We start from the raw sequence: 26,083 nt of genomic DNA on the forward strand, positions 1-26,083 counted from the left end.
ATGTCTCTATATTGTTTGTACAACAGTTCTTTTTAAAGAGAAGTCAGGATGTGGGTAAGAATGTGGAAAATATAACCACATGCCGTCTTCTCCCTCTCCCGCAGTCTTGCCCAAACCTCCACCTCCTGCCTGGCCCTCTGGCCCCACACTCTGGGAAAATCCTGATGGCGGGTGTAAATTCTGTTTCACCCAGTCATTGGTGCCTGGGGCTCCACAGGAACAGCCAGGCTGGCTGCTCCCCTTTGCTGAGCCTGCCTTCCTGTCAAGCTCTTATACGCTTTATCTCAACATAATCCTCACAAGTCAGTGAGGCCGGTGCTATTATCTCCATTTTCTAGACTTAAAAACTGACTCATAGGGGCACCTGGATGGCTCATTCAGTTAAGTGTCTGACTCTTGATTTTGGCTCAGGTCACGATCTCATGGTTCATGAGTCTGAGACCCGCATCCGGCTCCATATTGACAGTGGGGAGCCTGCTTGGGATTCTCTCTCTCCCTCAATTTGCTCCTCCCCACCCCTCAAAATAAATAAATAAACTTAAAACAAACAAACAAACAAACCTGACTCATAGAGATTTGGATAACTTGCTCAAGGTTGCAGAGTGGGTAAATGCCAACTGCAAGCCTCTGTTCTTAACCTGTGTGCTGGGCTGCTGGGTGACACTGTTCTGTCCTGTGATAACAACACATGGTCTCCGGGGAGTGGCTGGGGTGTGGGGGTTCAAAAACAATACATGTTCTCCATTTAACAGAGGGAGGAAGACATATCAAGAGAGAAGTGTAGTGAACTATGCTCTTCATTCAAATGTCACCTCCTAAGTGAGGATGCACTGGGCCATGTTATCCAAAGCATCTCTCCACAGCCAGTCACTCTCTTATTACCCTGTTGCTTCTTCAGATAATTTAATCACTGTCTGATAGCCTTTAAGTATTTGTAAGTTCCATGAGGACAGACTTTCCTCATTCACCTCTGTATTTCCCAGGACTTAGCACAGAGTAAGTGCTTCATGAAGGTTTACTGTTTGCTGAATCACCTGGATGAATGAAAGTGTTGTAGGCACTGTGGGAGCAGACACTTACACAGCCAAGCAGAGCAGGGAGCCAAGGGAATTATTTCAAAAGGAGGAGAAGGGGGCAGAGAAATCGCATCTGGGACAGTTTGAGAAAGGGAGTGGAATGCACTTGTTTGGTAAAAGATCACAAACACTTTTAAGACCCTTCAAACCCAGAAGAGATGTGTCTAGGGCAATGGGACAACAGTCACAGGGTTTAGAGGCAGAGATCCTGGGCGCGGCCCTGACTGTGCAAAGAAACCAGACTCAGGGTCCCGGCTGGAGGGAGCCTCTGAGCCAATGCTTAGGTTCTACCAGTTTTAAAGAGGCATACTTAAAGCGACTGCATTTCCTTCTGACTAGCAGTTTATCTTCTCTAATTTGGCCTAAGCTAATCATGACAAGTGAGAGCAAAAGTGAGTACAAGCATTGTTGTTAAGGACAAAAGCTAAGAAAGCCTGTCCATGCACAGGGGAATGGTTCATAACGACTGTGTACTCATTAAAATGCACATGTAGATGTACATATTTATAGATTTGAAAAGATACTCAAGATATATATTTCATGAAAAAAACACATTTCCAAGCAGTACGTCTGGTATTATTTCATTTTGATTATTTTTTTAAGATTTTAAAAATAAAGTTTATTTATTCATTTTGATAGTGGGAGAGAAAGAGAGAGAGAGAGAGAGAGAATGAGAACGAGAACTCGAGCAGTGGAGGGGCAGAGAGAAATGGAGAGAGAGAATCCCAACCAGGCTCTGCTCAGCACAGAGCCCCATGTGGGGCTCAGACCCACGAACCACAAGATCATGACCTGAGCTGAAATCAAGAGTCAGACGCTCAACCAAGCGACTGAGCCATCCAGGCACCCCTCATTTTGACTATACTGGTTATCTCTGATCAGTGGGCCTGCAGATGATTTGTGTCCTTTTATTGCTTATTTTTGAAAAACATTCTACATTAAGTATAACTTTCTTGGATAATAAAAATGAGAAGAAAATGAGAATAAATAAGATCTGGACTGTCCTCCAGAGATGGGGGTTGGCAGTGTGACCAGACGGGTGTGAGTTGACTAAAGGGAAAAGCACATGGGATTCCCAGGGAACAATATCCCCAGGGAAGGAACCTCAGTCCCTGTGTGTCCACAGAGGAAATAGAATCTTCCCCAAACAGAGCAGGTATTGAAACCCAGTCAACTAACTCTAATCAGTTTAGCGTTCGTTCAGTACACTCAAGACATAGCCTGCCAGGTGAATGGATAATGGGATTAGAAATGCAAAATTGATTTCAGGACCACGGGGATGTCCGAGGGTGGCAGCGTGGAGTGGAGGTCAACAGCTCTGCCCCAGGCCTCCCAGCAAGTGCCAGCCATTCTAGGCACTGGGGGGGGGGGGGGGGGGGGGGTCTGACCCTCCCTGGGACAAAGGGGTGGCAGAGCCTCTTCCCTGACGACCCCATTCCTGTCAGTCCCCTTCCAGGGAATTCTTCCTTATATAGGTTAGGTTTTCTGCCACTATAATTACAAATCCAATATTTTCATTGTTTTTCTCTGATTATAAAATACTTGAAAGATACAAAAATGATTGGGGCGCCTGGCTGGCGCATGCGACTGTTGATCTTAAGAGTCATTCGGGGCGCCTGGGTGGCGCAGTCGGTTAAGCGTCCGACTTCAGCCAGGTCACGATCTCGCGGTCCGTGAGTTCGAGCCCCGCGTCAGGCTCTGGGCTGATGGCTCGGAGCCTGGAGCCTGTTTCCGATTCTGTGTCTCCCTCTCTCTCTGCCCCTCCACCGTTCATGCTCTGTCTCTCTCTGTCCCAAAAATAAATAAAAAATGTTGAAAAAAAAAAAATTTAAGAGTCATGAGTTCAAGCCTCATGTCGGGTGTAGAGATTATAAATAAATAAATAAATAAATAAATAAATAAATGTAAAAAAGATAATAAAAGTTTTTCTTCCCTTAAAAAATAAATAAGTAAAAATAAAAATGTACATATGAGGAAGAAAAATATGACCGATAAACCCGCACCCCCGAAATATTTTTGTAGTTCATTTTTCTTCTATACTTCAGTTTGCATACATAGGCATAGGTGGCGTCATCCCATGTCCCGCCCCCGGGATCCTGATCTCTTCAGTTACCGTCAAGAGTGTAGTGTCCCCAGAGACCCTAGAGGAAGTCTTCCCAGCCTCATTCCTTAGGCCCAGCTCCCCGGGCAGGGCTTGGCCCACACTGATGATGGCTGACTGGATTATCTGCCCAGGAGAGATAGAGACATCTCTTCCCCACGGTGCACTCTGTCCTGAGAACCCTCAAGGAGCAAGACTCTCTCAACAGTGGACTGGATTCTCTTGGGGAACAACATGTGGAGGGGCACAGAGTTGGGCTTAAGACCATAAAATCCCCCATGACCATGTTTTCTTGTGTCTTAACACAACCAAGACGGCACCCTGCACAAAGGAGCACCACTAACACCGCCATATCCTTCATTTCATATAACAGGCACCTCACCATTCCCACCGTCCGGGTCTGGTTCTGTGGGATCCCCCTCACAGTTTCAACAAGACAATTGTGATTTTAGCTTGGCTTTCTGGCTGGTAACCCACATGGGAAAAGCTAGAGGGCCCCCCCCTCACACGGCTTGGCCGGTTGCTGATTCTCTGACTTCCCGGCCTGGATACTGGGCCATTTACGTGGCTCGCTCAGATTGTGAGACCCTGGAAAGTCTCCATCCCTGCCCTCTCCGTCCAGGCTGCTTGAGGTAATCAGGTACTGCCAGAACATGCAAGCTGACACAGGGCCCTAGGTGGGTCCCGCCAGCCAAGTCTACACAGGCCCGGCAACCTATCCCCTTAGACCACTGAGCTAGCCTGAGGCCAGGGCTCACCTTCCTCCTCTTCCCTTTTCCTGAGGCTACACTATGCAAAGCATAAAACCTCTACTCTGGTCCAGCCATCTGTCTCGGGTTTATCATCACAGTCCCCACACCTTTACTCTCTCAATTTTTTAATTTAATGTTTATTTATTTTTGAAGAGAGAGAGCTAGCACAAGCAGGGGAGGGGCAGAGAGAGAGGGAGACAGAGGATCCGAAGCGGGTTCTGTGCTGACAGCAGAGAGTCCAATGCGGGACTCGAGCTCATGAACTGAGATCATGACCTGAACCGAAATCAAATACTTAACCGACTGAGCCACCCAAGCGCCCCCACAAACCTTTACTTTCTAACTGACTCCCTGCATCAGCACTCCATGGAAATGCAAACTCTTTTTACAAGACATTCCATTGATCAGAAACCTCACAGTAGTTTCCTTCTTTACTCAAAGTTAAATCCATTCCTTACAAAGCCATCTTCCGGAGCTCCACTGGGCTCTTTACTGTTCCTCCGATACTTTAGGCATGCTTCTCCCTCAGGGCCTTTGCACATCGGTCCCCTCTACTTGGAATGCCCTCACCTCAGGTATCCATTTGGCCACCTCTCTCACCTAAAGTCTTTGTTCAAACCTCCCCTCATCGGTGAGGCCCACATTGTGCCTGTGTTTAATACTGCGGTCTGCATTCCCACCCATACCCGTCATTCTGCTCTATGCTCTTTTTCCAATAGCTCTATCACCTTCTAGCAGTCTAAATAATAAGCTTATTTATTTTTTTAGTGTCCAGCCTCCACCACCCAGAGTGTAGGTTCCAGGAGAGCAGGGATCTCTGTCCGTTTTGTTCACCGGTATATCTTGTGTGTGTATAATGGTGCCTCGCACAAAGCAGGTACACAAGTATAGGCATTGAATGAATGAACAAAAGGTATTTAGAATTCTGTTTCTAGGAGGAAATTACTGATGGGGAAAAATAAATGTACTTTTTTACCTGGAGCCAGAGGCAGAAGTAGGGTGGAAAATGTTCACCACAGTCTGAGTTCCAGTTTGTTTTGGAATCTCCAGCTCACTCTCTCACTCTGCCCAGTCTGTAGTGGGGAGGAAGTGTCTTACGCGTGCACACTGCACGTCTATATGCGAGCCCGTCCAGGAGACTTCAAAGTAAATGGGCAGAGATGCCCTCGGCTTCTTCAGCCTCCATCTTGGACCAATTAGGTTTGATCTCAAGAACTTCCTGGACCATCCCAGGAAGGAGGGAGCTGGCAGAGTCCAGCAGGTGGAGGGCCCACAGAATCATTCTGTCTGGTGATACTTTCCTTTGTGGGCCCAGTTGGGTGTGAATTACCTGAAAGAAATGGGATGAATTAAATGATGCTCTAAAAGACCCTGAGGGGCGCTTGAATGACTCAGTTGATTGAGGGTTGAGCGGTTCAGGGTCCCACTTCGGTGCAGATAGTGATCTTTTGGTTCGTGAGTTCCAGCCCTGCATCGGGACTCTGCGCCTGCTTTCAATCTTCTGTCTTCCCCGCCACCCCCACCCCTGCACCTCCCCCGCTTGTGCTCTCTCTCAAAATAAATATTTAAAAGTTCTTGAGACAGCTCAGATGTGGTGGGAAAAGTACATGTTTTGTAGATACAAGATGTGAGTTCGGGTTCCACCTCTGCCAATGACTAGCTGAGTGATAGCTTTGGAAACTCCTGTAGTAGGAAGAGTAATGATCCCCAAGGACACCCATGCCCTAATCCCCAGAATTGTGAATGCATAACGTTACTTGGCAAGGTGATTTTGCTGATGTGATTAAGGTTGTAGGCCTTGAGATGGAGACATTGTCCTGGATCATCCTGGTGGGCCCAGTCTAATCAATGAGCCCTCAAAAGCAGGACACTTTCTCTGGCTGAAGAAAGAAGAAAAATGAGGTCCAAGGGAGGTCTGAGAGATTTGAAATGTGAAAAGAACCCAACCACCATTGCTGGCTTTGAAGATGGAGGAAGGGAGCCACAGACCAAGGGATGTAGGCAGCCTCCAGAAGCTGAGAATGACCCCCAGCTGACAGCCGGCAGGGACACTGGTACCTCATCCTACACTGCATTGAACTCAGTTCTGCCAACTACTGGCATGGGCTTGGATGCAGATTCATCTTCAAAGCCTCCAGAAAGGAACACGGCCCTGCAGGCAGCTGATTTCAGCATTGTGAAATCTGAAGCAGAGAACCAGCTGAGCCATGCTGTGCCCTGACATCTGACCTACAGAAAGTTGAGATAATGCATTTATGTGGTTTTGAGCTGCTAAATTTGTGCAACAACAGAAAATGAATATTCTCTTTGAGCCTTGTTTCCTCAGCTATAAAATGGAGACAGTGATGATAGTATCCATCTTACTGACTTGCTCAGGCACCTGAGAGATGTCCACTGTCCCCAGAATTTGCACGTGGTGCTCTTTCCCACCCTCCCTGCCTGCCCTGTCTTGGTTGAGGCTGGAAGGGGCGATCCCTAAGTTGAAAGCACAGAGCAGGAGTAGCAGGGATCTGTTGTTGAGCCTTCTGTCAAGAAGAGAACAGCCTCAAGACTAGGAACCCCATCCTTCTAAGACAGGCAGGGGGGCAGTGAACCCTCTTCCCAGCTCTTGGGGGAAGCCAAGGCCACGGTGGTTGACAGGAGAAGTGGTCAGGGACCCCATTGCCTGTTCCTACTACCCCCTAATGCATAGTTCCACCCCTCCAGGAAGTACTTCACATACATATAGAGCAGCCAAGTTAGAAGGGCTTTTTGAGACCATCTGGCCCAAACTGCTGTCACACACTTGGGAAACTGAGGCTCAGAGAGAAGGATCCTTATATCACACACGCAGTTACTATGAAGCCAGTGATGAGGCCTCAGACTTCATCTCTCCCCAAAATTCACATCATGCATCCAACAGGCTGCACCAAAAAGCAAGCTCAAGTCCCAAACAGCCCCCACCTCCACTCACCACTGGCCCTATCCCCTACATCAGCTGGCAGCTTTTAGCTTCTAGACAGGGGCCAAGCCATCCTGTTTACTCTTAGCTAGAGGGACTTATCGCAGAGATAACCACATTCTCCCAAGACTAAATAAAAACAGCCACACTTCCAGATATTCATTCATGTATTTATTATTTATACCACACCTACTTCCAAAACCTATTTGAGGTGACTCACAGTAAAAGCCACAGTACAACAGAGCTATTCAAAAGGGAATAAATGTCCAGTCAAAACCTTTTATGATTTTCAGACTGTGGGAGTGATTTTTTTTTTTTTTAATGACAAAAGAGGTCTTTGAGCTGAGGTACTTGAAGGGGTCAGGTCTTGGTATAGATATTTAAGTGCGCCTGGTCAGGTTGAATAATTAAAACTGGAGCGTCTGATGGAGTGCAAGAAGCAGGGGTAGGAAAGAACGACCATCGGGAGGCCAAGGGCAAGTGGAGGAGTAAAAGGCCCATTTTATCCTACCCTCCCCCCCCCATTCTTCCTTCTTGGATGCTGAGGTGCGATGATGTGATGCCTGGAGCTACAGCCACTGTTTTGTGGCCATGAGGCAAGACATATCCAACATGCTGAAGACGACAGAATGGAAGGAGCCTAGATCCTGGAGGACAGAGTTGAGCTACTGAACCAATCCTGAAGAGTCCACCATCAGTTGTGTGAAATGATGAAATGTTTCTATTGTTGAAGCCACTATTAGTCAGATGTTCTGTTACTTGCAGCCAAATGCATACAAATAGATGAATTGAAAGCTCATTGTGGTCAGCATGAGGTGCAGTGGAAATGGACTTGTTTTTCCCAAAGGATCATAAAAAGCTTCTTAGAAAACATCATTGAGGAGGGTCTTCAAGGATAGGTAGGAGGGGCTCCTGGGTGGTTCAACTGGTTAAGTGTCTAATTCTTGATTTCAGCTCAGGTCATGATCTCACAGTTCTCTCTCTCTCTCTCCCTCAAAAAACGAAAAGAAAAGAAAAGAAAAGAGAAGAAAAGAAAAAAGAAAAGGATGAGTAGGAGTTTGCTAGGCAGGCAGGGGAAGGCAGGGCATGCCATGCGCATGAAAAAGGCTTGGAGGTAAGAAGAAAGATGCAGGGTAAAGCGGTCACTCACAGAGGGCTGAGAGGTGAGAACACATCTGGAAGAACGTAAGCAGAACACAAGGGGCCCTAGACCCAGGATAAATGTGGATTTGGTTGAGCAGGCAATAGGGAGCCAGTGTGGGGCTTAGGCCAGGGCTAGAAGTGGGAACTGGAGGAAGTCAACAGGTTACCAAATATCCACGAGGAAGGATGAGTGTTGGGAATGAGTCAAAGGGACCCAGAATACAGAGAGGGAGCCAGGATCAGTACTGAGACTTTAAAAAAAATTTTTTTTTAACATTTATTTATTTATTTTTGAGAGAGAGTGAGTATGCAGGGAAGGGGCAGAGAGAAGGAGAGAGAGAGAATCCCCAGCAGACCATCACCAGCATGGAGCCCGATGTGGGGCTCAAATTCAGAAACTGTGAGATCATGACCTGAGCCAAGGTCAGATGCTTAATCGACGGAGCCAGCCAGGTGCCCCTCAGTATTGAGACTTTTTTACCAAAGAATTTCTCACCTTTGTTTTGGGCCTTATCTAGGGACTGCTTGTTTTGTAGGAACTAGTCACCCTGATGGTAAGAACAGTTCGTCACACAGAAAATCTGTGTGATTCACAGCAGCTGCTGGGAAAGTCCTTACAAAGATCGGGAACCCTCAAAAAGAACATGCTGTGTGCTATAGCACTTCGGAGCCTGGCCAGTCCCCTTCACGGCACACATGAGGAAACTGAGCCTGAAGAAGGGGTGGGAGCCAATAGGCCACACAGCCACCTGGAGGCACAGCAGGACTGGAACCCAGTTAGCCTGGTCCTTGGACTAGCGCTCAGCCCCCCACCATCCTCACCTCCAGTCACAACTATAAATGGCCATGGATCAAACAAAGAACAAACGAGAAAACTGGGCCCAACAGGATGACACGGCCCAGCCTCCCCTCGAACAAAGAGAAGACAGATCCACGTTTGAAGCATATTAATAGGGCCTGTCTCCCAGAGTGAGGAAGTTAAAGATAAAATTCCTTAAGCCCATACTGATTACTTTTAGGACTCCTTCAGAATTCCTAAGAAACTAAACTTGTCTTTAAAAAACAAAACAAAACAACAAACAAGCTTTGAAGTTGTTTGAAGATAAAAAGTATTTTGTGGGCCAAGGCTGGTGAGGGGATGGCCTCCATGTATTTTGAAACAAACTTGGGAGAGTTCCTCACTGTTTGAGAGGCTTCTGCTATGAGACCACAGACATATTTGGCACCCCTTTGCTGCCCACTTACAGCGGTCTCAGAGTCTCTTAAGCCTGCTGAGTTACATGGCCCTGATGTGCCGGGGCTGACCAGGCCGGCTGCCCTCAGATCCGTTTCATCACCTACCAGCTGCAGGCCTGTCCTCTGCTCTCTCTGTGCTTTGGTTTCCTCACCCATACATGAGGAATATAATAAGAGTCACCAGCTCATAACGCTGTTGTGAGGGTTAAATGAGTCGGCGTAAGGGCCGAGGGCAGCGGTTGCACCTTTTTCCATAAATCTCGGAAGGGAGAAGGGGGCCAGCTGTATCTAGCCTGACTGGGCCGCCTGCAGGTAGGTACGGTAGGCCTTTGCTGTTAAGTGTGGTCCCTGAACCAACAGTAACTGTCACCTGGGAGATGGTTAGGAAGGCTGGATTCAAGGCCCGACCCTTAGTCTACTGAGGCAGAATCTTCATTTTAGCAAAAGATCCTCAGGGGATTCAGGTGAGCATTGAAGTTTGAGGAGCCCCAAGACAGGCCCCTGGAACGAGCACTGAAGGCATCTCTAAGTGGAGGGGTTTGGCCCCATTGCAACCAGAATCTTCTGGCCCTCCTGATCTTGAGACCAGATGCTCCTGGAGCTGCTGTTTTATGTCTCCCGCCTGCCTGCTAGGGAGGCCTGTCCCCAGAGCCTGTCCAGCCCGACTACTGCTTTCTGCAAGTCTGTCTGGATGTGACTTTTGTTTCCCTTTCTCTGGTTTGAGTCCAACAGGTGGGGGCACATGGGAGACCCTGGCCATGCCTTGAATTTGCCTGGAACAGGGAAGTGTGGTGCATCTTCTGTAGAACCTCTGGCTGTGACCAGGAATGACCTTCCAGAAATCCCTAGGTCACGCAGAGCTCAAGGCACTTTCTCCTAACGGCCATCTAAAGGCTAGCCCACCCTGGCACTGAGACAGTCATGGGACTGGCTGTGGGGGTGACTAATTCTGAGAAGTTGGGGTCAACTAAAACCCTCAGCAAAGCAGAGAGGGGCCCATTCATTAATTCTATCCAGTAGCATTTTTAAATAAATGACTGTATTTAATTGGTTCAGGTAGTTCCACTTACTCCAGGAGTCAGGAAATTTTTGGTGTTGCCACCAAATATTTGTGTGACCTCAAGCAGGTTAGTTTCCATGTCTGGGCTGAGAAGGGATTAGTTGTAAAAGGAGGGAAGTTCTCTAAGATGCCTTTTCTCTGTTCAGAAGTAACATAAATACACCTGATTCAGTAAGTGGGGATCCAGTTAGAAAGGGCCTAGGAGGCTAAGCTGTAAAATTCAGATTTGATGTTTTAAACTTGTACTGCCCAATACAGTTACCACTAGCCACCTGAGGCTGTGGACACTTGAGACATGGCTGCTCTGAATGAGATATGCTCCAGGTGTAAAATATATACAAGATTTTGAAACTTTGTATGACAAGAAGAATGTAAGATATCTCATTAATATTATGTGGATACGTGTTGAAATTATAATATTTTGGATATGTTGGGTGAAATGGTAGACTTTATTACAATCAATTTAGCCTGTTTCTTGTTTTTTATTTTATATGTGGCTACTAGATGATTTAAAATTACACATTGAAGGGCGCTTGGGTGGCTCGCTCAGTCAGTTAAGTGTCGGACTCTTCTGCTCAGGTCGTGATCTCACAGTTCATGGGATCCAGCTCTGTGTCTGGCTCTGCCCTGGTGGTGCGGACCTCCTTGGGATTCTCTCTCCCTCTCTCTCTGCCTCTAATGAAAGTTCAGGTTTTGCTTATACCTCCCCAAAATGTCCATTTGAATGTATAACCTATTGTTCTGTCTTTGGGGCATGACTTGGTGCTCAGTTGGTTATAAACCAGGAACAGGTCTCTGGAGTGTGAAGATAATTCTTCAGGTCATACTTTCATGACCTGGCAGGGAGATAAGTAAAGATCTAAAATAAAAAGACATGTTCACGCTGGGAATGGTATTGCAATGTAGTCTCCTGGTACAGTGAATTCTTCCTGGGCATAGAAGGCAACGCTTTGTGGTTTGGATAAAGACTGGAAGAGTAGCAAAACGTTAGCCGCGGCTTACAGGAAATAAGTTACCAAACCATGCCTCTGTGGATCAACTTCCTCTCATGAAATCCCCTCAAAGCGGCCCTGTAAGTCATTTGCCATGTGGATTTTGAGAAACTGGCCCTCTCCTTTCTTCACCTTCTGGCCTCCTGAGCTTGCTGACTAGCTGCCATTCTGGGAGGCCTGGTCTGGAGGCCTCTTCTTCCTTGCACATGCCTGACCATGCTCTGTCCAGGGGTGCCTAGTTGGGGTCAATGTGGCAGTCAGAGTGAGGTTTGCAAGGGCACAAGAGAGGAAGAGCATTCACTTAAGTGTCAGCTCTGAGCCTCCCTTCGTTCCAGACAAAGCCTCCTGCCTAGCTACAGCCCAGCAGATCCAGAGTGGCTCCCACTCCCGGGTTCTGCTTACTGTACCCAATTCTCTGTGCCCTTGACTGTGGAGCATGGGACAGTGTGGATGGGGCCACTTTCCCCCCTAAGGACCGTGTCTTCTGGGGCACTAGGACTGCATGGCCTGTACCCTCTGGGCCAGTTGCTTGGGCTATTTACAATAAGCACATTTTTCTCTCAGTGATTTGGAGAGGAACCAAATTCCCTTGACCTAAGCTCTCATTGTACAAACAAATGATCCCTCAAAAAGCCCTAGAATGAAAGGGTCATAGTATCCTTTGGAATAAAAAATACACAGGATCAGATAAGAACGGGCTTATTTATGGTGTGAACGGAGCTGGCCGCTCATTTCGTGGTCGTCACTTGCTCCAGCCTCCCCAGGGTACCCTCTCCATCCAATCCAGCCACCGAACACCCAGCTTTCTATTACAAGGGCCCAGAGGAGGGGACTCCTGGCTCCGCAGTCCCAGCAGGGAGGGGCATTTCTGATTCTGGAGCCCCGGGCTTTCTTGGCTGACCTGGCCCTGATTGTCTGTGGCATCAGGATTGAAACAGGCATCACTCATGCCATTCCTTCTTTCTTTCTTTTTTCCCTCGTTTTAGTCCTTTGTTTTTTTATGTTTGCATTATCTTACTTGACAGTTTGAAGTGTATAAACAAAACAGACAATTTAAGAATGGGCCAAGAGTTTGGGGGAATTTCCCTCAGAAGCTAAACCTGTTTAGAGTAAGAGTTCCTGGTTCCAGCGCAGCTGAGTCAGGGCCTTGTGAGCTTTATGTCGGATTCTTCTATTTAAAAATGTAAGGTGACCATCTACCCCAAGTATTCTTGCTGGTGCCCACCCTCAGAATCCAGCCCCCTCACCCCCCCCCCCCCCATCCAGGCCTGGCCCAGCTGACAGTTCTCTCCAGAGACTCATTGTGGGGAATGTCATCTGGAGCACATGGCTCTGGCCTCAGAGTCAGTCAGCGGGAAGAACAGGAGATACAACTCGGGAGCGGACGTCATTGGCTACCTAAGAGGCAGCCTAGTGGACACGTTCCGTCTGTCAGTACCTGCTTCCCCCTGCCCTCCACAGTCAAGGCCACTTAACCCCAGCCATGTGTTCTGGGGCCAATCCTGTTTTAGATCAGGAGCTGAATTTGATTCTGATCCTGCTCTGACTCTATTATTTATTTATAGTTGTAATCATTAACCATTTGTTGCACTCTTGCTGTGTGTCAGCTGCTGTATACATAGTGCCATTTAAAGCTCTAGGAAAATAAATAAATGAAACTGGGAGCCCTACAAGGAAGGGACTATTAAGGTCATGTAGAACATGACAAAACTGAGGTTGAGGAGATTCAGGAACTTAGTCCCAGAGTCAGGTTCACTCCAGCTCCAAGTCTGCATTATGTCTTTTGTGATTTTTTTTTTTTTTACTGTAAAATATGTTCTCAAAATAGTATCTATGACACATATAAATGACCTAATGCGTTACAAATTATGACAGATCTTATATACAAATAAGTTCTTGGTTATGTATTTTAGCGATATGTTTACAGCTTGTTTTTTGCTTTATTTACGGAATCTTTTCATAAAAACAAATTCTTAATTTTAATGGAATAGAATTTATCATTATTTTCCTGTATGATTTTCCCTTTCCATAGAGTATTTAAAAAAATCATTTCCTATTCCAAAGTCATAAAGATGGTTTTCTATATTGTTTTATAGTTTGGCCTTTCATGTTTGTACCCTAAAGGTTTTTTTTTCAATGTTTATTTATTTTTGAGACAGAGTGAGAGAGCATGAGCAGGGGAGGGGCAGAGAGAGAGGGAGACACAGAATCAGAAGCAGGCTCCAGGCTCTGAGCTGTCAGCACAAAGCCCGATGTGGAGCTTGAACTCATGAACTGAGATCATGACCTGAGTCAAAGTCAGAGAATCAACTGACTCAGCCACCCAGGCGCCCCTCATGCTTATGTCTTTAAACAAACCTAGAGGTCTTTTGTGTGTGTGTGTGTGTGTGTGTGTGTGTGTGTGTGTGTGTGTGTTTTGTTTTGTTTTGTTTTTTGAGCGTAATGTAGCATATACGAAGTTACAGACATTGTGTGTGTGCTCTCTAAGCTCACATAGGAACTACACAAACCGGGCTTACTTCTTTCAGTTGAATTTTTGCAAGATTTTATTGAATATTTACTGTGGGCCTATCTAGAAGTAGGTCTTGTATAGTAAAAAAAAAAAAAAAAGAAAGAAAGAAAGAAATTACAGATTGCTAAAGTCTTGAATCATTAATTAGGAATTTACTGTTAAGGAGAATACTGCATATTTGTTAGCTTCCTGATTGATTGTTTTCACATGAGTATATATATGTTTATATGGGTTCTGTGGGCCACTGGGGATTCCCAAACTCACTTCCTTTGAAATGAATCTGGTGTGGTGTGGTAAGCCTTGGGTTCTTGTTCACATTCTATTTTGTTACTTATCTTTCTCCACAGGGATATGCTATGGTCCAGAGATTTTTCTTAAGATCCTGCAATGATCCTCTACTTTTTCACGAGTAAGTGTTTGTGAACAACTAAATCCTTTATGTGGCTGTATGCTTCAAAGATTAGGTATAAGCATGGTTAAGATCAAATGGGCCACGATTGGGTCATTAGGTCCAAACAACTGGCTTACCATAAGCCTACCATTGCCACTCTAGATAAACTCAAAGCTGATAGTCCATTATATATGAATTTGTAGAACAGAGGTGGTTATGGGAGTTCTTTCTCATCCAATATGAAAAATTCCTTTTATTATAAAGTCACCTATTATAAAGGTTTCATCATGAAAAAAATAAAAAAGGCACTTGCATAGGGGAAGAAAATATCTCAAATACTACAGAAAGCTATAAAATGAAAAACTTCTCTTTCTCTCTTTCCTACCTTGGCCCACTCCCTAAAAGTTAATCATTATTGATAATATCCTATGTGTTCCATCCCCCAGGTTTCCTCATGCCCCTTTCCAGTCAGTTCCCACTGTCCCTACTTCCTGCCCTTCCAAAGGCAGCCACATTGCAGCTTGCTTGTTTGACTGACTGTATCTTGGATGTGATTTGGTCTCAGTGCTTACAGCTCTACCTTGTTCTTTTAAATAGTTGTATAATAAATAGCTGTATAGTATGCATGAGATGGGTGCATCAGAATTCCTTATAGATAGACATTAAGAATGTTATCATACATGAAAAGATGCTCAACGTCACTCCTCATTAGGGAAATAAAAATCAAAACCACACTCAGATATCACCTCACGCCAGTCAGAGTGGCTAAAATGAACAGATCAGGAGACTATAGATGCTGGAGAGGATGTGGAGAAACGGGAACCCTCTTGGGGCGCCTGGGTGGCTCAGTCGGTTGGGCGTCCGACTTCAGCTCAGGTCACAATCTCGTGGTCCGTGAGTTCGAGCCCCGCGTCAGGCTCTGGGCTGATGGCTCAGAGCCTGGAGCCTGCTTCTGACTCTGTGTCTCCCTCTCCCTCTGCCCCTCCCCCGTTCATGCTCTTTCTCTGTCTCAAAAATAAATAAACGTTAAAAAAAAAAAAAAAAAGAAATGGGAACCCTCTTGCACTTTTGGTGGGGATGCAAACTGGTGCAGCCACTCTGGAAAACAGTGTGGAGGTTCCTCAAAAAATTAAAAATAGACCTACCCTATGACCCAGCAGTAGCACTGCTAGGAATTTACCCAGGGGATACAGGAGTGATGATGCATAGAGGCACTTGTACCCCAATGTTTATAGCAGCACTCTCAGCAATAGCCAAATTATGGAAAGAGCCTAAATGTCCATCAACTGACGAATGGATAAAGAAATTGTGGTTTATATACACAATGGAATACTACATGGCAGTGAGAAAGAATGAAATATGGCCTTTTGTAGCAACGTGGATGGAACTGGAGAGTGTTATGCTAAGTGAAATAAGTCATACAGGGAAAGACAGATACCATATGTTTTCACTTTTATATGGATCTTGAGAAACTTAACAGAAGTCTATGGGGGAGGGGAAGAAAAAAAGAGGTTAGAGAGGGAGAGAGCTAAAGTATAAGAGACTCTTAAAAACTGAGAACAAACTGAGGGTTGATGGGGGGTGGGAGGGAGGGGAGGGTGGGTGATGGGTATTGAGGAGGGCACCTTTTGGGATGAGCACTGGGTGTTGTATGGAAACCAATTTGACAATAAATTTCATATTAAGAAAGAAAGAAAGAAAGAAAGAAAGAAAGAAAGAAAGAAAGAAAGAAAGAAAGAAAGAAAGAAAGAAAGAAAGTTACCATAGGGGTGCCTGGGTGGTTCAGTCGGTGGAGCATGTGACCCTTGGTCTTGGGGTTGTGAGTTCAAGCCCCACATTGGGTGTAGAGATTACTTAAAAATTTTGAAAAAAAAGGCTTTAAAAAGTTTTTAAGTTTTGATTAGTCTTGAAGATTTTTGTACTTTTTCTTACTTACTGCCAACAGTGGGTTCTTCCTTTTTGCTAAACTTGAGGCTTTAAGGGAAAAACAAAAACTCAGTTTTTACTATGGAGCCTTACAGACTGAAGCAACTTTAATACCACATACTTCTGAGAAGTATGATTTGGATTGTTCCTCTTCAGTGGTTTGTGGGACTTTGTTAAAATTTTTCTTTTTCATTTGGGTAGGAGTGGAGGAAACATTAGGACTTTTGTGTTTTTTTTTGCCAGTCTCCAACTCTGATCATTTTCTACAGATTACCAAGTCTGGAGGGGACAGTCCCCTGTCAGGGGAACTAGGACGGTACATGCCCATTGTGGAGACAGACATACCAGACTGTCAGAGATGGGGCCCCTTAATAATCAAACCGTGTAACTGTCCCTGGTGGGGTGTCTGGGAAGAAGGCCAAGAGCAAGATTTGTACACAGGAGGTTATTAAAGATGACTTCCCATCTAACTCTTGGAGAGGAGGGAGGGCAGCAGGATTGGCAGAGGTTGGCCTGGGCTGCAGGTGGAGTGAAGGCCTCAGCTGATCCTACAGCAAGAAGCTTTGGAGCTGGGTGACCCTTTCCATGGGGAAGACATGAGGCAGGTCTCTCCAGCCTTGGGTAATTTCCAGAGAGAGACTTCTCTTGTCCTAAACCCATTCTACCAAGCACCCTTATGATTCCATTTCCATTTCCTCTGTGTTTTATCGATAGGAAAACAATGTTCCACGCAGCTGCATGGGAAAAGTCTGAACTTCGTAAGAGTTTTATCTTATACTTGTTTTACCTCTGTATCATTCCAAAAGAGGGTTGGAGGTGGCTATGGAGGTAAATACAACTTTTAAATTACTGTATTAGCTATATTTTATTGAGTCCCACTCAAGGCCAGTGTACTGGGCTAATTATTTTACATATTTTATTAATGCTCAGAACAACCCTGTGAGGCAGGTACTATTATCTTATAGATAAGGATGATCATTGAAGGCAGGGTGTCTGAGAAACAGATCAAGAGGGAGATTTGTACACAGGACGTTTATTAAAAATGCCTATGGGATTACTATCTGCAGAAGAGGGAGGGCAGCAGGATTGGGAGAGGCTGGCTCATAGGCGATTCAAAGAGGTCAGGTAGCTGGCCCAAGGCCACCCAGTTGGTCGACAGCAATGCAGAAGGTTGGACAGGCTCCAAGTCTGTTGTTTAAACCATTTGGTCCTATTGAGGATGACAGGAAGATAAGAGGAAACCAGAAGGGTAGGGCCCCTATCTAAAAAATGCACACCCTGAAGTTGTGCACGATGCTGGAATGGTGCCCCAGAATTGATTCTAACTCCCTGGGGCTACAGCAGAGAAAGAAACACAATCAGGAACAAGATTCCCAGCAGAACCTCTGCAGGAAAAGCAAAGCCATGATGAAAGAAGTCAGAACAGCAGTTACCGTTGTGGGCAGGGTATTGACTGAGAGGTGGCAAGTGGGAGGTTCCTGAGAGCTGGCATTGTTCCACGCTGTGAATCAGGAGCTGATTACTTGGGCTCAAGTACATAAGGACATTTTAAAAGTCATACACTCAAGGTTTATTCACTTTTGCATGTGTATATTGTAAGTAATGTGTATTTTGTACATTGTATGTGTGTATGGTGTGTATTGTGTAAAAAAAAAAAGTAATTAAGGGACGCCTGGGTGGCTCAGTCAGTTGAGCGTCCGACTTCAGCTCAGGTCATGATCTCATGGTCTGTGGGCTCGAGCCCTGCATCGGGCTCTATGCTGGCAGCTCAGAGCCTGGAGCCTGCTTCAGATTCTGTGTCTCCCTTTCTCTCTGTCTACTCCTCCCCAACTCACACTCTGTCTCTGTCTCTCAAAAATGAATAACGTTAAAAAAAAAAAAAGGTAATTAAAAACTGTGTCAAAAGTAAAACAACCCAGTTGATCAGAAGAAGTTCAGCCTCTTCTGGTACTGAAGCCCTAGAAAAATTCCCAGAGCCCCCAAAGACAGACACTGTTTGTGACGTGGTGAAGGCCATCTTTCTTAATCACTCCTATGACAAGTTCAATCAATATTGAGGTTCTTGGGACTTTTCATTATTGTCCCTCAATGAAGGCAGTGGTGTGATGCTAAAGAAGAATTTAGTGAAGACTTGAGATGTCCACAGTGCGGTCCCAAGGCAGAGCTCTGGGTAGTCTTTGTCATTATTGTCAACTTGGCCTTCCCAGGGCTTATGAGGGTGCCTGAATGGGATTGCTTTCTTAGCTCTCTCCAAGACCATTGTAAGTCTCGGGCTGCTTTGGGTCATGGGCTTAGACCATTGCCATAGGGAAGCTATTGCTGCACACATACTGGGGGCATGGGGTGATTCCATGGCTGGGGAGCTGGCGTCTACTTACCCTGTCCAAATCTAGGTTGCCGAGACCACAGTCCCTTCTCTTATCTCATAGACGGTGCTACCAGCCACCAGACCTCCGAGTCACACAGCTCCAGGGAGCACCAACCCACACATATGAACATAGTGCAATGCAGAGACCCTGTCAGCAATGGCCTGGCCTCCCCGCACTCTCTGTCTTTGGAAGAAGGGGCTTTCTGCTGAGGAGGCAAGGAAAGGCTCCACCCCAGCCCCATCACTCCACCGTGGTTGTGCTGTGGTGGGGGGCTTGTGGGGGGGGGGGCATTGGGAAGCCCCAAGAGCACTGTGGCCTGTGTGGCTGCCAGGCAGAGATGCTCAGGACCTGCTAGCCTATCCTCCTGCCACTACTCTGAACCTTGAGTATTAGCCAACCAGACAACCAGCCAGCCCTCAGGCCTTGTGCTTCATCCTAGCCCAGGCCATCATGGGTTCTGGAGTCAGTTGACCTGGGTTCAAATTCTAGCTGTACACCTTCCTAGTGGGGCAAATTCCTAACCACTCTAAGTTTTCTCAGCTGTAAAATGGGCACAATGCTTACATGAGTGCCCACCTCATTGGGTTGATAAGGAGAATTGATGTACGCACAATGCATGGCACATTGTATGTGCTCAGCATGAGTCAGCTTTTGGCACGAATCTCTTGTCTGCATCGTGATCAGCATAAGAGAAAGATACGCCTCTTATTATGTAATAGAAGTGGATATAATATAGAAGTGAGAAAGCTGGGGTTTGTTTTTAAATAATTACTTTCTTCTTCCATGGTTACAAAAATGTGGGAGAGGGAAACAGGAAGATGTTGGTCAAGGGGTACAGAATTTCAATTCTGCGAGATGAATACGCTCTGGAGATCTAATATACAACGATATGACTATGGTTAATGAGATTGTTTTATGTACTTGAAATTCGCTGAGAGGGTAGATCTTAAGTATTCTCGCCACAAAAAGAAAAGGAAACGGTAACTATGGGAGGTGAGAGAGATGCTAAGCGGTTTAACTGTGGTAACTATTTCACAATGTATATGTATATTAAATAATCTCTTATAATATATACCATTTCGAATTGTCAGCTATACCTCAGTAAAGCTGGAAAAAATGACAGGTTTTTTTTTTTTTAATGTTCAAAGTAATACACATTCATTAAGAAACATTTAATGAAAAAGAAAAAAGTTTTAAAACCTATCTGCTATTAACTTGCTGGGATTTTTTCTTTCTATTCCTTGCCAACAACTATGTGTATGTGTATGTATATGTGTGTGTGTGCATGTTTTAGCAACTTCATGCAATACAGTATTATTAACCATAGTCACCATGCTGTACATTACATCCCCAGGACTTATTTATATATAACTAGAAGTTTATACGTTTTGCTCACCTTCAACCATATATTTTTTTTAAATAAACTTTGTACTTTAATTTTTTTTTTTTTGATTTACAGAAAAGTTACAAGGATAATACAGAAAGTTATACTTCACACCCAGTTACTCCTACTGTTATCTTACATTGCTACTATACACTATCATATTTATCATATGAACCAAAGTTGATACATTTTTTTTTTAAGTAAGCTCTACACCCTGTGTGGGGCTTGAACTCATAACCCTGAGATCAAGAATCTCATGCTCTACCAATGGAGCCAGCCAGACACCCTTATACATTATTCTTAACCGAAGTCCATACTTAAATTTGGATTTCTTGGTTTTTTGTATGTTCCATTTCTGTTCCGGGATTTCATCCAGGATTCCACATACATATAGTTACCATGTCTCGTTAGGCTCCTCTAGAATGCAAGAGTTTCTCAGACTTTTCTTGTTTTTAGTGAACTTGACAGTTTTGAGGAGTTCTGGTTAAGTATTTTGTAGAATGCCCTTCAGTTGGAATTTATCTGATGTTTTCCTCATGATTAGACTGGGGTTATGGGTTTTGGGGAGGAAAACCATAGGAATAAAGTGCCATTTGATCACATCATATCAATGGTACTATCAACATGACTTTTCACTGTGGATGTTGACCTTGATCACCTAGTTGAGGTATTATATGTAAAGTTTTCTTTTTTCTCCCCCTTTCATATGGTATCCTTTGGAAGAAAGTCACTATGCACACCCTATCCTTTAGGGGTAGGAAGTTATTCTCTATGTCCTTAATGAAATAATATCTACATATATTGCTTGGAATTCTTCTGTCTTTTTTCTACTTATTTATTTAGTCAATCATTTATTGGTATCAGTAGGATCTTGTGGGTATTTATTTTATACTTTGAGTTATAAGCCAGTATTATTATGCTATTTATTTTGTTGCTGGACATTGTTCCAGTTTTGGCTATTGGGAGCTCCTTCGGTTGCCATGGACATACCCTTGTATGTTTTTCTTTGAGTACTTCCTTACTTTCTGGCACTAACAGATGTTCCGTATTTATGTTGTATATTCCATGCCCCAGCCATTTCTCCAAGGAGCTTAGTTTCTTTTCATTGAGGAATGGTATTGGAAACCAAGATCTGGGCACTGGGTGTCCTCACTGTACCTGGGTGTTGTTACTTCCAGGCTCTCTCAGTGGATAGAACTAAGAAATATATATGTATATGCTAATAGCTTTTTAGTGGATTCATTAGGATTTTCTATCTACAGAATCTTATTAATTACAAGTGGGAGATAGTTTCACTTCTTCCTTTTCAATCTGGATACTTTTTATTTATTTATTTTTTCTTGCCAAGTTGCATTAGCTAGAACCTCCAGCACATGTTGAATACAAGTAGTGACAGTAGGCATCTTTGTCTTGTTCCTGATCTTAGGGGAAGACATTCAGTGTTTCAGCACTAAGTATGATGTTAGCTGTGGTTTTTTAATAAGTGTTCTTTATCAGGTTGGGGCAGTTTCCTTTCATTTCTTGAGTGGTTTTTTTTGGTCAATGTTTATTTATTTTGAGACAGAGACAGAGTGCGAGCAGGGGAGGGGCAGAAACAGAGGGAGACAGAGAATCTGAAGCAGGTTCCAGGTTCTGAGCTGCTAGCACAGAGCCCGACACAGGGCTTGAACTCACAAACCGTGAGATCATAACCTGAGCTGATGTCAGACGCTTAACCCACTGAGCCATCCAGGCGCTCCTGTTGAGTGTTTTTACAATGAAAGGGTGTTGAATCTTGTCAAGTCTTTTTCTGGATCTATTGAGATGATCATGTGGTTTTGGTCTTCTATTCTATTGTTATAGTATATTATATTAATTGATTTTCAGATGTTAAACCAACCTTGTACTCCTGGGATAAACCCTGCTTGGTCATGGTGTATAATCCTTTTTATATGTTGCTCATTTCAGGTTTCAAGTATTTTGTTGAAAATTTTTACATCTATATTCATGGGAGATATTGCTCTGTTTTTTTCCTATAAAGTGTTTGGTTTTGGTTTGAGGGTAATACTAACCCCATAGAGTGAGTTCGAAAGTGTTCCCCCTGCCTTTATTTTTTGGGAGAGTTTGTGAAGAATTGTTACTCTTTCTTCCTTAAATATATGTTAGAATTCACCTGTGAAGCTATATGGGCCTGAGCTTTTATTTGTATGGAGTTATAAAATTTCTATTTCAATTTCTTGTTATAAGTTTATATAAATTTCTATTTCGTCTTCAGTCAGTATCCATAGTTTGTGTCTTTCTAGGAATTTGCCCATTTCATCTAAATTGTCTAATTTGTTGGCATACAGCTATTCCTAGTATTATTTTATAATCTCTCTTATTTCTGTAATGTTGGTAGTGATGTTCTCTCACTCTTGATTTTCATATTTTGAGTGAGTTTTTTCTCTCTTTTAATTTGGTCAGTTTAGCTAAAATTTTGTCAATCTTGATTATCTTTTCAAAGGACAAATTTTGGTTTGATTAACTTTATTGTTTTTATATGTGTATACTAATCTGTGCATACACATACATCCATAATTGTTATTATATTATATCCATCTGTGACTATATTAAGCTAAACACAGGTTCATACTGATATCTCCAACTCCAATCTAGTATCACATAATTCATTCTAGCCTTTCCCCTTGCTCATCTGTAACTTCATACTGCAAGAGTAGTAAATTTGGCTCCCATTACCTGCCACCCATTTACTTATTTGTTTAATCCCAGTATATGCGTATAGTGGTTTCAGGATTGTTAACCCATATCCACATAGGAAATAACTTTATCAATTAAAGTATAGTGCTCAGGTACAGTTCCTTTTGCCTTTGGTCTTACAATCTCCACTCATTTCCAAAGTTATTTAGGTCAACATCCACTCTCTTCAGTTAAATTATTATCATATATTTTAATAACAGATTCTTTTATCATAGTCTACATTTTACTCTGGGATTTCCCTGACCTAATTTTTTTACATTAAGGTTGATTCCTTGTGCTATAAAGTTCTGTGTGTTTGAAAAATGCAGTCTCATGTAACATACAGAACAGTTTTACTGCCTTAAAATGCAGTTCATCTATTCAGCCCTCTCCACTCTCCACACTCCTGGCAACCACTGATATGTTTTATATTTCTATAATTTTACCTTTTTCAGAATGTTATATAAATGGAATAACCTTTTAAGATTGGCTCTTTTCACTTAGCAATATGTGTTTCATTTAGCAATGTTTTGTATGTTGTTGCATGAATTAATAGCTCATTCCTTTTTATTTTGGAATAGTATTCCATTGTATGGGTGTACTGGAGTTTGTTTTTTTTTTCATACCTTCACCTTTTGAGGACTATCTTGGTTGCTTCCAATTTTTGCAGATTATGAATAAAACTGCTGTAAACGTTCATGTGTGGATTTTTGTGTACATAAGTTTTCAAATCTGTTAAGTAAATGCCTGTGATTGCCATATTGAATGGGAAAACTATATGTAACTTTATAAGAAATGGCCAGTCTGTCTTCCAGAGTGGCTGTACCATTTTGTATTTCCACCAGCAATGAATGAGAATTCTTACACACTATGACAGAGGACTTTTCAACTAAAATGACTCCAAATCTAAATTTACGGCCCTCTATTAATCTTGCTCTTTACTGCTCTGATGGATCTAAAGCCGTGGGAAACCACAGGAAAGTAAGGGTGTGCCTGGGAGGGAGATACAGACCCTTTGATTAATGTTATCAATCTCTTTGCCAATGGGTAAACTTATAAGCACCAGACATCCAAGGACATCTCATTCTGCTAACCGTAAAGGACTATAGTCGCAGAGAGGAAAGGTTCTTTCTTTGCTAAACTGATAATCCCAACCTCTCATGTGAGATTTCCTCCAGGCCATGTATATTTTGCACCCCTTTCCAATAATCCAGATGGTACCATGCTATAGGGAACTACAGATATTATATTTCTCAAACCAATACTTTCGTTAGCCTTTTTTATTTTGTTGTTGATAGTAGGAAAAGTATAATTTGGGTTGAATATCTTAGGATAAGATGGTCCCTTTCTTATTATCTTTGAATTCTAACTGGAGATGAATCTTAAGATACAACTGTGATAGGAGCAAATAACTATAGCATCAGGAGTCCTGGCTTTAATGAGACTCAGTAGGACTGACAGGTACTAGGACACATTTGGGGAAAGGGGGTCAGGATGATCAGTGAACAGGAAAGACAAAAAGAATAATAATTTATTGGGGTGCCTGGGTGGCTCAGTTGGTTAAGTGTCCAACTCTTGATTTTGGCTGGGGTCATGATCCCAGGTTGTGGGATCGAGCCCCGTGTCAGGCTCTACACTGAGCGTGGAGCCTGCTTAAGATTCTCTCTCTTTCTCCCTCTGCCTCTCTCCCCTGCTTGCATTCTCTCTCTCTCTCTCTCTCTCTCTCTCTCTCTCTCTCTCTCTCTCAAATTAAAAAGAAAAAGAATATGAATAAGAAATTATCTGGGGAAGAGGGAAGGAGCCCATGGCAGAAGTGGATGAAGGGCCCCCTGGGCCTGAAATAGAGAAAGATGAAGGAAGTCAGTCTAGAAAGTCAGGAGGGGAGAACAATTGGGGTCTGATCTGAATGGAAGCTGAGAGTGAGAAGTTTGGGGAGAAGAATCTGGGCTTCAGTGAGTTTAGGAGTCATTCTGACCTAAAGTTTTGACAATAGCATCAGCAACAGCTAATACAGTTGATGCCCCTCTAAGGTGTCCACACCATTCTAAACACTTTACTGCATTATCTCACTCAAACCTGTGAGATGAGCACTATTTTATAGCATTTTAGAGAGAAGAGATATGATTGGGGTTTGGAGAACTTAAGATACCTGGAGATAAGTACGTATCTCTAAGACACTTATCTTAAGATGAGATTTCAGTCTGAGTTTTTTGGTTCCAAAGGTGCCTTCTTTTTGTCTGCGGGCTCTTGAATACCTTCTGTGCTTTAGCTGTGGGGTATCAAAATGCTCACGGCCTGCCCAGATGGAAACTTCCGGATACCCCAGGCCTTGTTACCTCCAGGAGGCCCCCTACATCCTCCTGGCCAGTCTTCCCTCCTCTGAACCCTCAGAAGTCCTTGTCTAACAGGTCCCTGGCAAGCACATGTTGCCTTGAGTTTCAGCTTTTGCATTTATTATGCAATTCCTGAATTTTTCACAATCTGCTTTTTCATTTGTTTTTTCCCCCCTAAACTTTTTTTCTTTTCAAACAGACTTTGTTTTTTAGAAAAGTTTTGGATTTATAACAACACTATGAAGACAGTACAGAGTTCCTGCCTAGCCCCCACACTCAGTTTCCCCCATTATTACCTGTTAGTGTGGTGCATCTCCCTCTTGACCATTTTCTACACACTTATGTACATATCAAACAACTTCCAGAAATACAGTTTTGTTTGGAGTGTCTCAGCCTCCTCCTCACAGCTTAGAAACCATCACTCGACACAGGCCAAATATCATGGAGCCGGGCCAAGGTGAAGTCCTTGCTCTTCTTCCAGGACAGTGATTTGGGGTGACATGCTGAGGTTTCAAAGCAGGACGTGTCAATATCTCTTTTCCTTCCTTGTGGAAACTTGAAACTCTCCCAAGAGTGAGCTCTGACAACAAACAAAAACAAAGATGGAGGTGCTGGAATCTCTTCTATGATTTTCACCAGCAGCACCCATTTTGTGATTATCTCTAATTCAGGGCAACTTGTTTGGAGAAGTCATCCAATGAACAGGCTGGTTTTGTCTGAGCTCAGGAACAAACCGATGCCAAAGGAGTGCCCTTCAATAAACACTTATTGAGCACCCACCAGGTGGCTCTGGGGAGAGTCCCCAGAACTGCCCTAAATCTGTAAAACACAGTGTTCTGGAGCAGGGAAGACAGGAGGCAGAGGCCCCAGCTTTGGGGAGGAGGATGTTGGGTTCTCTCTGGGACAGGTTGGATTTGAGTGGGTTATCCAGGTGGAGGTGTCCACAGGCACCTGGGAATAAAGATCTGGCACTTAGAGAGAATAAGGACACAAATTGGTATTTGTACAGTGAGCAGAAGGAATCTCATTGTAGAGGTCCAGATGTGAGCATGTGGGTAGCTAACCTTCAACTCATCACGTACCTTCTCTCAGATAATTCATGACATTTGCATATCTGTTGCCCCCCCTTGTTTTATAAATCTTCTTAGAAAT

At 43.8% G+C, this 26,083-nt stretch overlaps 1 protein-coding gene across 1 annotated transcript in view; it reads left to right on the top strand.

The window, feature by feature from the left end:
- Nucleotides 1–14,184: 14,184 nt before the first annotated feature.
- Nucleotides 14,185–26,083, top strand: part of TFRC (transferrin receptor) — a 52,651-nt gene continuing 40,752 nt past the window's right edge. Inside the window, exon 1 of the mRNA XM_058730994.1 lies at nt 14,185–14,222. The gene's annotated coding sequence lies outside the window, so the exon portion shown is untranslated. The remainder of the gene's footprint in view (nt 14,223–26,083) is intronic.

The sequence above is a fragment of the Neofelis nebulosa genome, chromosome 5 (assembly GCF_028018385.1).
Source record: "Neofelis nebulosa isolate mNeoNeb1 chromosome 5, mNeoNeb1.pri, whole genome shotgun sequence".
Taxonomy (NCBI): Eukaryota; Metazoa; Chordata; class Mammalia; order Carnivora; family Felidae; genus Neofelis; species Neofelis nebulosa.